The sequence below is a fragment of the Haematobia irritans genome, chromosome 3 (assembly GCF_050003625.1).
Source record: "Haematobia irritans isolate KBUSLIRL chromosome 3, ASM5000362v1, whole genome shotgun sequence".
Taxonomy (NCBI): domain Eukaryota; kingdom Metazoa; phylum Arthropoda; class Insecta; order Diptera; family Muscidae; genus Haematobia; species Haematobia irritans.
The window spans coordinates 164,533,856-164,549,348 of NC_134399.1; the positions used below are offsets into that span (position 1 = coordinate 164,533,856).

Consider the following 15,493-nt stretch of genomic DNA (forward strand, 5'->3'; position numbering starts at 1 on the left):
TTTGCTGGGAAAAGTGTGGAACTACTTTTAGTTGCTTTATTATAAATTACTTGTCGAGTTATTTTGATGTCTAATTTTTTATTCAATTTTATGAAATAAAACATTAATTGAACCTATAAGTTCAGTCAATAAATTTTTAGCTGGGGGGGCTATAGCCCCCCCCTAGGAAAATTGTCTAGCTACGCCAATGGGTGCTAGTATATGGCCGCTAACAACCATGCCAAAATTGGTCCATATCGGTCTATAGTTATATATAGCCCATCCCCAATCACACAAAAATTGGTCCATAGCGCCAAAAATAAACTACAAACAATTTATTTCTATAGAAAATTATATGAAAACTTTATTTCTATAGAAAATTTTGTAAAATTTTATTTCTATAGAAAATTTTGTCAAAATTTTATTTCTATAGAAAATTTTGTCAAAATTGTATTTCTATAGAAAATTTTGTCAAAATTTTATTTCTATAGAAATTTTGTCAAAATTTTATTTCGGTAGAAAATTTTGTCAAAATTTTATTTCGGTGGAAAATTTTGTCTAAATTTTATTTCTACAGAAAATTTTGTCAAAGTTTTTCTTGCATAAAAAATTTTGTCAAAATTTTATTTCTATAGAAAATTTTATCAAAATTTTATTTCTATAGAAAATTTTGTTAAAATTTTATTTCTATAGAAAATTTTGTCAAAATTTTATTTCTATAGAAAATTTGTCAAAATTTTATTTCAATAGAAAATTTTGTCAAAATTTTATTTCGATAGAAAATTTTGTCAAAATATTATTTCTATGGAAAATTTTTGTTAAATTTTATTTCTATAGAAAATTTTGTCAAAATTTTATTTCTATAGAAAATTTTGTCACAATTTTATTTCTATAGAAAAATTTGTCAAACTGAATTATATACGTATTTAATCTGTCTTTTTTGTGTAATATATACCCCGTATGGACTAACTTACAATTTATAAGACGGTGTTAAGAATTTTTAAGATATCTTAGAGGGTATACTGAAAAAAATATTTACATGATATTAAAGATTACGCCACCTCAATTTTAGGATGCGCAATTTACACACCATTAAATACAAATTTCTTTAAAATAATGACATTTTAATTAAAAGAAAATTTATAATCTTTGTTTCAAAATTTTTTTTCATTAAATTTAGGGCACACATTTTGAAAATTTGCGTCCCTTCGTTAAAGTTGTATGTCTTTAAACTAAGACAAATTTTCCCTTAAGTAAAGAAACACATTTTTGATTTAAAGAAAGCGTCCTTAAATTAACTGAAATATTGAATCTTTAGATTTAAGATAAAAACGTTTCAAATATCGGCTAAGACTTATTGTAGGGATTTAGTATTTTTGGTTTAAAGTTTTTTTTTTTTTTTTTTGGAATAAAGAAAACATTTGTTTACTTTGAAGTATCCGTTATAATTTGGATTTTTAAAGTGGTATTTGTTTGTACGTAAATAGCTTTAATAAAATACCGGAAAAGTAGAATGATTCGATAAATAAGATCTATATCCTAATTTAAATTTTATAGGTCCTAGATTTAAATCCAGATAGGTCGCAAAAAATATCCTTATTTTAAAAAACCCGCATCTTTGGCTCGGAAGGTCAAAATCTTTGGATCCAAGTAAACTTTTTTTTGAGCGTATATTAGATTCGGCCTGGCCGAATATACTTGTTTCAATTCATATTCAATAATTTAAGTAAAGAGAAAATCGTAGGAAATGGAAAATAAATATTGACCTACTATGAAAAATTATACAACCCAAATTTTAGGGAAACATTCTTTAAAATCAAGAAATTTGAATTAACAGGAAATGTATAATCTTTGATTTAATAATTCTATCTTTAAGGTTGGGACACAAATATTTGAAATTTGCATCCCTCTGTCAAAGTCAAATGTCTTACTTCAAAGATATGCGACTTGGGCAAATTTGATATTTAACATAAATGATATATTGAATATTTAGATTAAAGATAAAAAAAGCTTCAAATATAGACTAGGTCAGGTTAGGTTAGGTTAGGTGGCAGCCCGATGTATCAGGCTCACTTAGACTATTCAGTCCATTATGATACCACATTGGTGAACTTCTCTCTTATCACTGAGTGCTGCCCGATTCCATGTCAAGCTCAATGACAAGGACCTCCTTTTTATAGCCGAGTCCGAACGGCGTTCCACATTGCAGTGAAACCACTTAGAGAAGTTTTGAAACCCTCAGAAATATCACCAGCATTACTGAGGTGGGATAATCCACCGCTGAAAAACTTTTTGGTGTTCGGTTGAAGCAGGAATATACTAACACTTATATTAAAGATTTTTCATTTTTTTTTTTGTACTTTTCATTATCTATTATAATTTGGATTGTTGAACTGACATTTATTTTGACATGAATAGCTTTCGTAATATATGGCAAAAGAAAATGAAAATTAAATAGATCAGGTCTGTGTCCTAATTTTAATTTTATGGAGGCCAAATTTAAAGACCAGAAATCCCTAAAAACTGTCTTTATTTTAAGGAAGCCGAATCTTTGGCTCGGAATCAACAACAAAATCCTTAAAGTAAGATCAAAATCTTTGGATCAAAATAAATTTCTTTTTGAGTGTGTATAGCTAACTTCTAGAATGCGGAGGTGCACTTCGTGTATGGAATTTTGCTGCAACATTGAATGAGTTTTTGAAATTCAACAAAAGTTTTATTGTATGGGAGATTCAAAATGTCAAAAAGTGGAATTTTTACTTATTTGAAGAAATAATTAATTTAAGTTTTAGGAAATATTAGCTTGAGAATTTATCGTATATTTTCTTCATTAATTTTTGCGTTGCTTGTTCTTCTCTCTTACCAATCTAAATATATCCAAAAAACTGTTGTTCATCTCTTTTTCTACTTCATATCCTATGATCAACATTCGCCAAACAAATGTCGGAAATGTTAAAATATTTGGTCAGAGATTCGTGGAAATCTATCAACAGTCGTCGGGCGTGGCAAAAATATATATAAATACATCCATCTGTATATATATACAATCAATTCATGATCCTTCAGCAAATATTTATACCAGAGCGAATATGATGTGAGATGTGTGTATGGATTCCCATTCTCAAGGCAACGAAATGCTACTGTCTACATGAATGTGTGTTCATATCGTTGGGGTGTACTATACAATATTTGAGGATTTGTTTGGAATTACAAGTGTTAAGGACGCACTATGAGGGATTTGTATTGTTTGCTTACAGTGCCCCTTTTTTGTGAAAGCCAGGGATATGCATTTTGCTGTGAGGATTTTATTTCAATTCAAGGGTGAATAAATGTGCTGGATGTTTTTTGCTTCTCTTTTTTTTTTTTGTTATCGATTCCAGATGAGACCAATATTTGTTTACTATTCTGCTGGTTGCTTGTCGTGCAAATCAAGGTTATTGCAAGTTATGATATTTTTTTTTGCAATATTGAGTTTCTATTTTGCTGAACACTTCCAAACTGAATGTCAAAGTAAACATAAGTTTAATGATATTGGTGGCATGAAAAAGTTGTTATTAGAATATAAAGGGTGATTTGTTAAGAGCTTGATAACTTTTTTTTTAAAAAAACGCATAAAATTTGCAAAATCTCATCGGTTCTTTATTTGAAACGTTAGATTGGTCCATGACATTTACTTTTTGAAGATAATTTCATTTAAATGTTGACCGCGGCTGCGTCTTAGGTGGTCCATTCGGAAAGTCCAATTTTGGGCAACTTTTTCGAGCATTTCGGCCGGAATAGCCCGAATTTCTTCGGAAATGTTGTCTTCCAAAGCTGGAATAGTTGCTGGCTTATTTCTGTAGACTTTAGACTTGACGTAGCCGCACAAAAAATAGTCTAAAGGCGTCAAATCGCATGATCTTGGTGGCCAACTTACCGGTCCATTTCTTGAGATGAATTGTTCTCCGAAGTTTTCCCTCAAAATGGCCATAGAATCGCGAGCTGTGTGGCATGTAGCGCCATCTTGTTGAAACCACATGTCAACCAAGTTCAGTTCTTCCATTTTTGGCAACAAAAAGTTTGTTAGCATCGAACGATAGCGATCGCCATTCACCGTAACTTTGCGTCCAACAGCATCTTTGAAAAAATACGGTCCAATGATTCCACCAGCGTACAAACCACACCAAACAGTGCATTTTTCGGGATGCATGGGCAGTTCTTGAACGGCTTCTGGTTGCTCTTCACTCCAAATGCGGCAATTTTGCTTATTTACGTAGCCATTCAACCAGAAATGAGCCTCATCGTTGAACAAAATTTGTCGATAAAAAAGCGGATTTTCTGCCAACTTTTCTAGGGCCCATTCACTGAAAATTCGACGTTGTGGCAGATCGTTCGTCTATTCATGATGAAATGTCAAAGCATACTGAGCATCTTTCTCTTTGACACCATGTCTGAAATCCCACGTGATCTGTCAAATACTAATGCATGAAAATCCTAACCTCAAAAGAATCACCCTTTATTATTGAGGGCCAAATATAAAGATTTGTATACCCCTCACAGGGGTATAAGTGCATTTGTATGTAAAGCCAACAAGGAAGAGTCTTAGACCCATCGTTTAGCACCCGTGGTGCAATGGTTAGCATGCCCGCCATGCATACATAGGGTTGTGGGTTCAAACCCAGTTTCGACCAAACACCAACAAGTTTTTCAGCGATGGATTATCCCACCTCAGTAATGCTGGTGACATTTCGGAGGGTTTCAAAGCTTCTGTAATTGGTTTAACTGCAATGTGGAACGCCGTTCGGACTCGGCTATAAAAATGAGGTCCCTTGTCATTGAGCTTAACATGGAATCGGGCAGCACTCAGTGATAAGAGAGAAGTTCACCAATGTGGTATCACAATGGACTGAATAGTCTAAGTGAGCCTTGTGCCATCTTGCAATTACCCAGCCAAAAAAGTAGTGAAAATGTTCTTTTTAGATCCAGGGGTGGTGCAAAATTGGCGCAGAACCGATGAATTTAACATGGGCTTGTCGTTAGACGGATGTTTACTATTTCAACAGCCGTTCCACTGAATTTGCATCATTTCTTAAGGTATGATTCGAATTCAGTTTTTGGATATGAATTGAAAAATTTTGTAATATTTTGTCAAATAAATAATTTTTATTATTTTTGACCTCAAATATTTTAAAACTTTGCAATTTTTCTATATTGGATTAAGCATTTTTTGGCGACAAAATTTTAATAATCTTTATCATTTCATAAATTCCTACTCTGCTTTTAACCCATTCGAAACAAAACAAGTAAGTAAAGTCTAAAGTCGGGCGGGGCCGACTATATTATACCCTTCACCCCTATGTAGGCCAAAATTTGTGTTACCATCTCAACTACTTAACATTTGCTGGAAGCTATATAAAGGAGACAATTTTTTTACTTCTACAAAATTTCTAGAATTAAAATTTAAATCGGCTAACGCTATCCAGTTAATTGGAGGAAACTTCCATTGAAAATGGGTCTAAAATGTGTTACAGTCTACCATAGTTCCCCAACTCTGGTGTACGTATATATGGGAGCTATATATAATCTCAACCGATTTTGACTAAATTTGACATGTATAATTAGAATAATAATTCAGCTATCTATGCGAAATTTTACGTAAATGGGAGTATAACATAACTTTGGCCCCCCTTGTCATATGAGTGCAAATGGGACGGAAGATATATATGGGAGCCATATCTAAATCTGAACCGATTTCAACCAAATTTGGCACAATTACCGATACTACTAAACGTACTACTTGTGCGAAATTTGAAGCAAATCACGGCAAAACCCTGGATTTTGAGGCCATATAAGTTCAAATCGGACGAAAGATATATATGGGAGCTATATCTAAATCTGAATCGATTTTGACCATATTTGGCACATACAATAGTATCGTTAAAAGTACCGCTTGTGCAAAATTTGAAGTAAGTCAGGGCAAAACTCTGGCTTTTGAGACCATATAAGTCCAAATCGGCCGAAAGATATATATGTGAGCTACATCTAAATCTGAACCGATTTTAACAAAATTTGACACACTTACTACTATTAAACGTACACCCCTTGTGTAAAATTTGAAGCAAATCACTGCAAAACTCTGGCTTTTGTGGCCATATAAGTTCAAATCGGACGAAAGATATATATGGGAGCTATATCTAAATTTGAACCGATCAATCAAATTTACCAAGCATTGGTAGAATGACAATTCTACCCTCTGTGCAAAATTTCACGAAGATCGGTAGTAAACTTTGGCCTCTGTGGCCATATGAGTCTAAATCGGACGAAAGATATATATGGGAGCTATATCTAAATCTGAATCGATTTTGACCATATTTGGCACATACAATAGTATCATTAAAAGTACCGCTTGTGCAAAATATGAAGTAAGTCAGGGCAAAATTCTGGTTTTTGCGACCATATAAGACCAAATCGGACGAAAGATATATATGTGAGATATATCTAAATCTGAACCGATTTTAACAAAATTTGACACACTTAACGATACTATTAAACGTACCCCTTGTGCAAAATTTGAAGCAAATCACAGCAAAACTCTGGCTTTTGTGGCCATATAAGTTCAAATCGGACGAAAGATATATATGGGAGCTATATCTAAATTTGAACCGATTTCAATCAAATTTACCAAGCATTGGTAGAATGCCAATTCTACCCTCTGTGCAAAATTTCACGAAGATCTGTAGTAAACTTTGGCCTCTGTGGTCATATGAGTCTAAATCGGACGAAAGATATATATGGGAGCTATATCTAAATCTTAACCGATTTGGCTGATATTTTGCAAGATTTTCGAGATTCATAAAATATTTGGATGTACGGTATTTCAAGAAAATCGGTTGATAAAAACGCTAACTATGACCAAATCGGGGATAAATATATATGACAGTTATATCAAAATCTGAACCGATTTTTTCCAAAACCAATAGCGAATGTCTCTGTCGCAAGAAACGGCCCTATGCCAAATTTGAGGACGATCGGACTTAAATTGCGAGCTGTACTTTGTGCACAAAATTACATATACAGACAGACGGACGGACAGACAGACAGACAGACAGACGGACATCGCTAAATCGACTCAGAATTTAATTCTAAGCCGATCTGTATACTAAAAGATGGATCTATGACCACTATTTCTTGGCGTTACATACAAATGCACAAACTTATTATACCCTGTACCACAGTAGTGGTGAAGGGTATAAAAAGGTTAAAAAATTGGGATATCAACGACGAAATGTACGAGGATTTTATTAATAATATTTGTAAATATTTATGATAAAAAATATCCTTCTTTTGACAAAAATACTGCTATGATTTTATTAATTAGTTGGGCAATAAAAAAATCCACCAATTTATAAAAATGTCGTATGTGTATTATCAGTTTTATTTCCGATGTTGCGTACATACGTACAAACACATTTTCACATAAATTTGTAGCATCCAGAGAGAAACCAAAAAAATGCATTGCACTTCTTGTACACGAAAAATACGCCTTGTTAAATATTGATAAAAATATTTATTATTTTGGTTAAAGATATTATTTCTAAATAACAAGTATATACAGTAATAAGTTCGGCCGGGCCGAATCTTAAATACCCACCACCATGAATCAAAAATTATAGTTTCCTTAGAAATGTCAAGGGGATTTGATGACAGATATTCTCACAAACAGTTCAGTTCTACCAGCACAATTCTCGAAGATAAATTTAAAGATTTTACCTATGATCTCTTGTAAGTGTGCAAAATGATGAACGCCTTGATTTTAAATCTAGAATCTGTAGATTTTCACCCCCCATTATTTAAATGATTACGAGAAGTAAAATGTGGAAATTTTACATTCAGTTTCAAGCTATTTTCATGGTCAGTGCGCCTTCTATACCCTCAAGAAGTGAAATCGGTCTATATGAAAGCCTTATCAAATGGACCGATAAAAACTAAATCCGATACACGTTTTTGTGAGTTTAAAATTCCAGTATATTTAAAATGTTTTTGTTTGTTTGACAGATAATCACCATTTTCGGCGCACCTCTTTATGGTCCTAAAACAATTCTATATACACAGAAAATAATATTATAATTTTTGAGCTAACAATAAATTGTTGTTACAGAAAATTTTTAAGTTGAATAAAATTTTTGTTGATATAACAAAATGTTTGTTGATATAACAAAATTGGTTGCTAAAGTGACTAAAATCGTAATTGTATTTACAAATTACATTGTTAGCTCAAATTTAAACATAATTTTAATTGTATTGACAATCAAATTAATTGATATTTTTTTGTGTGTATCAAATTTGATGTCAATTGGATAAAAACTACGGTTTCTATAAGCCCAAGGAGTTAAATCTGGAGGTCGGACTATCACAAACTACGGACTGGATCAATACACGCTATTTTCGGTACATGTATTTGTGGTCCTACAATACCTCTAGATTTCCAATTTTAGGCGTACCTCTTTAAAATGTTATGCAAATTGGATAAAAACTACGGTTTCTATAAGCTCAAGAAGTAAAATCGGGAGATCGGACTATATGGGGGATATACCAAAACATGGACCGATACTCACCATTTTAGCACACCTCTTTGTGGTCCTAAAATACCTCTAAATTTCCAATTTCAGCCAAATTGGATAAAAACTAAGGATTCTATAAGCCCAAGAAGTGAAATGGGGAGATCGGTCTATATGGGGGCTATACCAAACCATGGACCGATACATACCATTTTCCTCGCACCTCTTTATGGTTCCAGAATACCTCTAGATTTCCAATTTCAGGCAAATTGGATAAAAGCTACGGTTTATATAAGCCCAAGACCCCAAATAGGGTTTCCGGTTTTCATGGGAGCTATATCAAAATCTGGACCGATATAGCACATCTTCGAACTTGGCCTGCGTGCAGACAAAAATCGATTCTGTGCCAAATTTCAGGACGATAGCTCCATTATTGAAAACTGTAGCGTGATTACGGCAGACAGACAGACGGACATGCTTATATCGCCTTAGAATTTCTCCCTGATCAAGAATATATATACTTTATATAGTCGGAAATCGATATTTCGATGTGTTACAAACGGAATGACAAACTTATTATACCCCCCGTCACCATTCTATGGTGGTGGGTACACAGAAAAAAAAAGTGTCTTGTAAATTTAAGGACCATTTTGACTTCCACATAGTTCAACAAATTTACTGTAATATAGTTCATTTTTCGTAACCACAACGAAAATTAACTTAGCTAAAGCAAAACTTATAAAAATTCAGCAAATGTTTTTTAGTTCACTAACTACGAAATGGGAAGGATTTTTCCTTAAATAAATTTCCAACACAGTAGTTAATGCATCATTGATTCTATTATAAAAATACATGGGCAATATAAAAATCTTACTACGAAATGTGGACAATTTACTAAGAAAAAATTTTGTATGGAAAAAAATTTTTGTAGTAAAAATTAACTTAAAGACATTACCGATTCGTACGATGACTACCTACAGATTATTTTCCCTTTTTATTATATGTTGGAGTGTTTTTACTCACATTGAACATTTTAGTTAAAATAGAATAAAAATTAGTTAATATAATCCTTGACAGGTGTATATAATTTTTATAGATTCCTCATAGATTTGGTATATATTTTACCTTAACTTATAGATAGAATTCCAACTAATCAATAAACGTGCTACTGGAAAATGTGAGGGCATCATGCGAGGGAGTTTTTAGAGACATTTTGTGTATATCTCGTATGATTGTTTGTGTTTGTTATTGCGTCATTTATGCTGTTGTTGGTTGTTTTGATTCTAGAGACAATGGAATGTTCCTTGTGTGTTGTTGGTATCTTTTGTGGTGAGAGTTGTTTTTTTGCAATAGCAAGATCAGAAAGGGATCGTGTGTGTGTGTGGAGTTGTTTTTCTTTACGGCAGGTATGTATCCCTTATGACTATTTGTGGCTTTGAGTCTTATTGTTGCATTCAGTTATGTTGATGCATTTATGAAGTGCACACGTGGATTTAATTTTGCAAAATTGTACGTGCGGTATTGGTGTTTATTAATGAAAATACATTTATTTCGAAACATCAAAAACGCTTTTTATTGATAAAAAAAAAAAAAAACAAATAACAGATTAAGGAACTGTATATTTCTGTTAATATGTTAGTTTAAAATTAGTGCGGATTTTAAATTGATTTACATAAAAATATACAACATGAGTGGTAATAGGATGATTTATATTTATTCTTCATCTGGATCACAGGTTGAGAAGCAACCATTTTTTTTTAATCTATATTTTTTATGTAACAGCAATTCCTACAGGTGAGTACTAAGTTCGAGTTTAGCCGCTAAAATTAAAAATAAATCACTAAGCAAAGTATAAAATTATACGTCTTCGATACAAATTTAAATATAACTTGATGGAGAATAGCCCAAATCAAGTTTTTTATAAAGATTATTTTTTATAATGGATTATTAAAGAAAACTTATCATGGAAATTGCATTTTTAGCCGCTAAACTCGAACTTAATATCCACCTTAAATACTAAATGCTATACTGACAAGTGGAAATTATGTCTAATTTTAGAATATTTTTTATTTCAAATATATTCTGAGAATAATTTCAATAACGTCCCATTTGTCCATGGATATGATTCCAAAAATGTACCTACTGGATGGATTTTTCAATGTGGTAAGTTTTTCTATAAACGGTATTTTGTCCGTTTTTAATAAAACCAAAATTTCAATTTATTAAAAATAATTTTTTTCACTTGCAGGTAGACAGGTCTCGTAATGGTATTTTTTTGAATATTCTTACTGTTTAATACTAATTAAGCTGATATCCTTATTGGCTCTAGGAAATACTCTTGAAAACCGTAAGTTAAAGATCAATATGAACGATAGAATTAATTAATTAATAATATTTTTCTTATATTTTGTATAACTTTGCAATTTCAGATGCTTATAAGCCAAATCCGCCCAACAAAAGTTAGCCAAAATCGATGAAATTGGACAATTCAATTGAAAACATGGAAATTTAAATTAATTAGAAGCAATTACTAACTACCGACAAGTAAATGCGTCCAACGTACTAATAAAAATATTTCCTTTATTGTATATCATAAGCCATAGTTTTGTGTAATATAATAATAATTTTTTGAAATAAAATACTGGTGGTTATAGAAAATTGACTTGTGTTGTACGAACAATTTCTTAGTTGTATACAGGCTTGTTGCACCTTTGATTATTCAATTTCTCAACTTTTTTGAAAATTATACCGACAAACAGTTTATTTCAAACCAATTTCTTAATACAGGTTTCCCAAAAAACTGTTAATTTTTCCGGATAGCAGGAATATTTTGAATGAGTTTAACTATATTCTTCCCACAGCATAGTAATAATGAACTAAAATACGATGTAATACATGAACTAATTTATAAGAAAATCATGAACTTATCTAGATGAAAAAAATCTTTGGCGCCAAATCATGGTCATTCTTACTATGGGTTAGTTCATTTTTCATAAAAAATAGTAAACTTTTTTTTCGGTGTATAAAAATAATAAAACTTTACTTTTTAGAAAAGTGTCTTTTTATTTCAACCACATTTTTCTTGTGGAGTAGTGTTAAATTGACGACGACAAAAGGCTTACGACATTTTTACATTAAGGTCATGGAAATATCAGAAATACTATATTTTTACTAAATAGTGGAATTTTTTATAAACTTAATATTGATAAATTGCTACAAACCTACTACGACATAATTGTTGAATAGTGGATTTCTTTATCGGTTTTGTAAGTGATAAAATGTCCACGATATTTTTTTTAATATTGGATTTCTTTTTTATAAGTTCAAATTAGAAAATATTTTCGATAAAACAACTACAAATCTGGACGTTGAATATTTAAAAGAGTTTATAGCAGGAAACTTTAATAATATTTGATTTGGATAATCGTATTTATACCCTGCGCCACACTGTGGAACAGGGTATTATAAGTTAGTGCATATGTTTGTAACACCCAGAAGGAGACGAGATAGACACATGGTGTCTTTGGCAATAATGCTCAGGGTGGGTCCCTGAGTCGATATAACCATGTCCGTCTGTCCGTCCGTTCGTCTGTCTTGCGGCCTAGCCGCAATTTAAGTCCAATCGCCTTCAAATTTGGCACATGTTCTTAATTTGGGTCAGAATAGAACCCTATTGATTTTGGAAGAAATCGGTTCAGATTTAGATATATTAGGGTCGATATTAGTGCATATCGGGCGAAAGATATATATGGGAATATCTTTCGCCCGATATGCAATAATATGGACCCAGCAGCCAGAGTTTTATACCGATTTGCTTAAAAATTTGTACAAACGTAACACTTAATCGTATAGTCAAGTGTGCCAAATTTGATTGAAATCGGTTCAGACTTAGATATAGCTTCCATATATATCCTTCGCCCGATATGGACTAATATGGTCCTAAAAGCCAGAGTTTTAGCCCAATTTGGTTGAAATTTTGCACAGGGAGTAGATTTAGCATTGTAGCTATGAGTGCCAAATTTGGTTGAAATCGGTTCAGATTTAGATATAGCTCCATATATATGTTTTTCTGATTTCGACAAAAATGGTCAAAATACCAACATTTTCCTTGATAAATCTCCACTGCTTAGTCGAAAAGTTGTAAAAATGACTCTAATTTTCCTAAACTTCTAATATATATATATCGAGCGATAAATCATAAATAAACTTTTGCGAAGTTTTCTTAAAATTGCTTCAGATTTAAATGTTTCCCATATTTTTTTACTAAAAGTGTTCCACCCTAGTGCATTAGCCAACTTAAATTTTGAGTCTATAGATTTTGTAAAAGTCTATCAAATTCTGTCCAAATCGAGTGATATTTAAATGTATGTATTTGGGACAAACCTTTATATATAGCACCCAACACGTTTGACGGATGTGATATGGTATCGAAAATTTAGATCTACAAAGTGGTGCAGGGTATAATATAGTCGGCCCCGCCCGACTTTAGACTTTCCTTACTTGTTTTATTATAAAATAATTTTTATTTTCGTTATGTGCTTAGTTCAAAAACTTAAATCTAACCATTTCAGACTCATATTTTTCTTCTGTTGTCTCTATACTCCTTAAATATTTAAAATTTAGGAATATTTTAAAATTTCTTCAACTACCTCTATTATATCTTCATATTGATTGGCCAACTCCTAAAACGCAAAAGCAAAGAACGAACGTAATTAACAGCTGTTACCATTGATGTTATCCAGACAGAAAAGGCATTTAAAAGTTGGTTGTTCAGGAAGTTGTTGTCTGTTTTGGCGTAATCGTCATCCTTTTGTTATTCTATGTAATATTCGCATAGATAATAACGGCGGTAAAAGCTGCTGTGGCAGGCATTACCTTCATATAAAAACATCAACAACAATAAAAACAAAAACAAACAAGTAAGGAAAGTCTAAAGTCGGGCGGGGCCGACTATATTATACCCTGCACCACTTTATAGATCTAAATTTTCGATACCATATCACATCTGTCAAATGTGTTGGGTGCTATATATAAAGTTTTGTCCCAAATACATACATTTAAATATCACTCGATTTGGACAGAATTTGATAGACTTTTACAAAATCTATAGACTCAAAATTTAAGTCGGCTAATGGACTAGGGTGGAACACAATGTTAGTAAAAAAATATGGGAAACATTTAAATCTGAAGCAATCTTAAAGAAACTTCGCAAAAGTTTATTTATGATTTATCGCTCGATATATATGTATTAGAAGTTTAAGAAAATTAGAGTCATTTTTTCAACTATTCGACTAAGCAGTGGCGATTTTACAAGGAAAATGTTGCTATTTTGACCATTTTTGTCGAAATCAGAAAAACATATATATGGGAGCTATATCTAGGTTAGGTTAGGTTAGGTTATGTGGCAGCCCGATGTATCAGGCTCACTTAGACTATTCAGTCCATTGTGATACCACAGTGGTGAACTTCTCTCTTATCACTGAGTGCTGCCCGATTCCATGTTAAACTCAATGACAAGGGACCTCCTTTTTATAGCCGAGTCCGAACGGCGTTCCACATTCTAGTGAAACCACTTAGAGAAGCTTTGAAACCCTCAGAAATGTCACCAGCATTACTGAGGTGGGATAATCCACCGCTGAAAAACTTTTTGGTGTTCGGTCGTAGCAGGAATCGAACCCACGACCTTGTGTATGCAAGGCGGGCATGCTAACCATTGCACCACGGTGGCACCCGAGCTATATCTAAATCCGAACCGATTTCAATAAAATTTGGCACACATGACTATACTACCAATTGTACTCCTAGTGCAAAATTTCAACCAAATTCGACCAAAAATCTGGCTTCTGGGGCCATATAAGTCCATATCGGGCGAAAGAAATATATGGGAGCTATATCTAAATCTGAACCGATTTCAATCAAATTTGGCACACATGACTATACTACCAATTGTACTCCTTGTGCAAAATTTCAAGCTAATCGGGATAAAACTCTGGCTTCTGGGTCCATATGAGTGCATATCGGGCGAAAGATATATATGGGAGCTATATCCAAATCTGAACCGATTTCAACCAAATTTGGTACGCATAGTTACAATGCTAATTCTACTCCCTGTGCAAAATTTCAACTAAATCGGATTTAAAAATTGGCCTCTGTGGGCAAATGCGTGTAAATCGGACGAAAACTATATATGGCAGCTATATCTAAATCTGAACCGATTTGGCTGATATTTTGCAAGTTTTTCGAGACCCATAAAATATTCGGACGTACGGAATTTGAGGAAGTTCGGTTGATATACACGCCAATTATGACCAGATCGGTGAAAAATATATATGGCAGCTATATCTAAATCTGAACCGATTTTTTCCAAAATCAATAGGGATCGTCTTTGAGCCGAAACAGGACCCTATACCAAATTTTAGGAGAATCGGACTAAAACTGCGAGCTGTACTTTGCACACAAAAATACATCAACAGACAGACAGACAGACGGACAGACAGACAGACGGACATCGCTAAATCGACTCAGAATTTAATTCTAAGCCGATCCGTATACTAAAAGGTTTGTCTATGATTACTCCTTCTTGGCGTTACATACAAATGCACAAACTTATTATACCCTGTACCACAGTAGTGGTGAAGGGTATAAAAATAGCGGCAACAAGCAACACAAATAATATGAATCCAACTCTTTGGGACATGCACGCATTGACCTACACAACAATTTAACCGAAAAACAAAACCCCAATGCAATACAACGGCCACAACCACACGAACCACCAACAGCATTTATAGCCGAAAAACAACAACAATAGCAGCAAGCCAACATTTCTTGGCCGCATTGTGCGAAAGAGGTAGATATGCATATTTTTTTTTTTTTTTGGAAAGGAATGTTGATGTATGGGAGTGTGTTTGTGTCAATGGCAATGTGGTGGGTGAAGTTTTCACGTGTAAAACACCAACAATAACAAACATTGAACA

At 32.9% G+C, this 15,493-nt stretch overlaps 1 long non-coding RNA gene across 1 annotated transcript; it reads left to right on the forward strand.

The window, feature by feature from the left end:
* The first annotated feature begins 10,574 nt into the window (after positions 1-10,574).
* Positions 10,575-11,107, forward strand: LOC142228146 (uncharacterized). Its single transcript, XR_012720080.1, has 3 exons — positions 10,575-10,679; positions 10,765-10,863; positions 10,946-11,107. It is a non-coding gene; the product is annotated as an uncharacterized LOC142228146 (long non-coding RNA).
* The last annotated feature ends 4,386 nt before the right edge of the window (positions 11,108-15,493 follow it).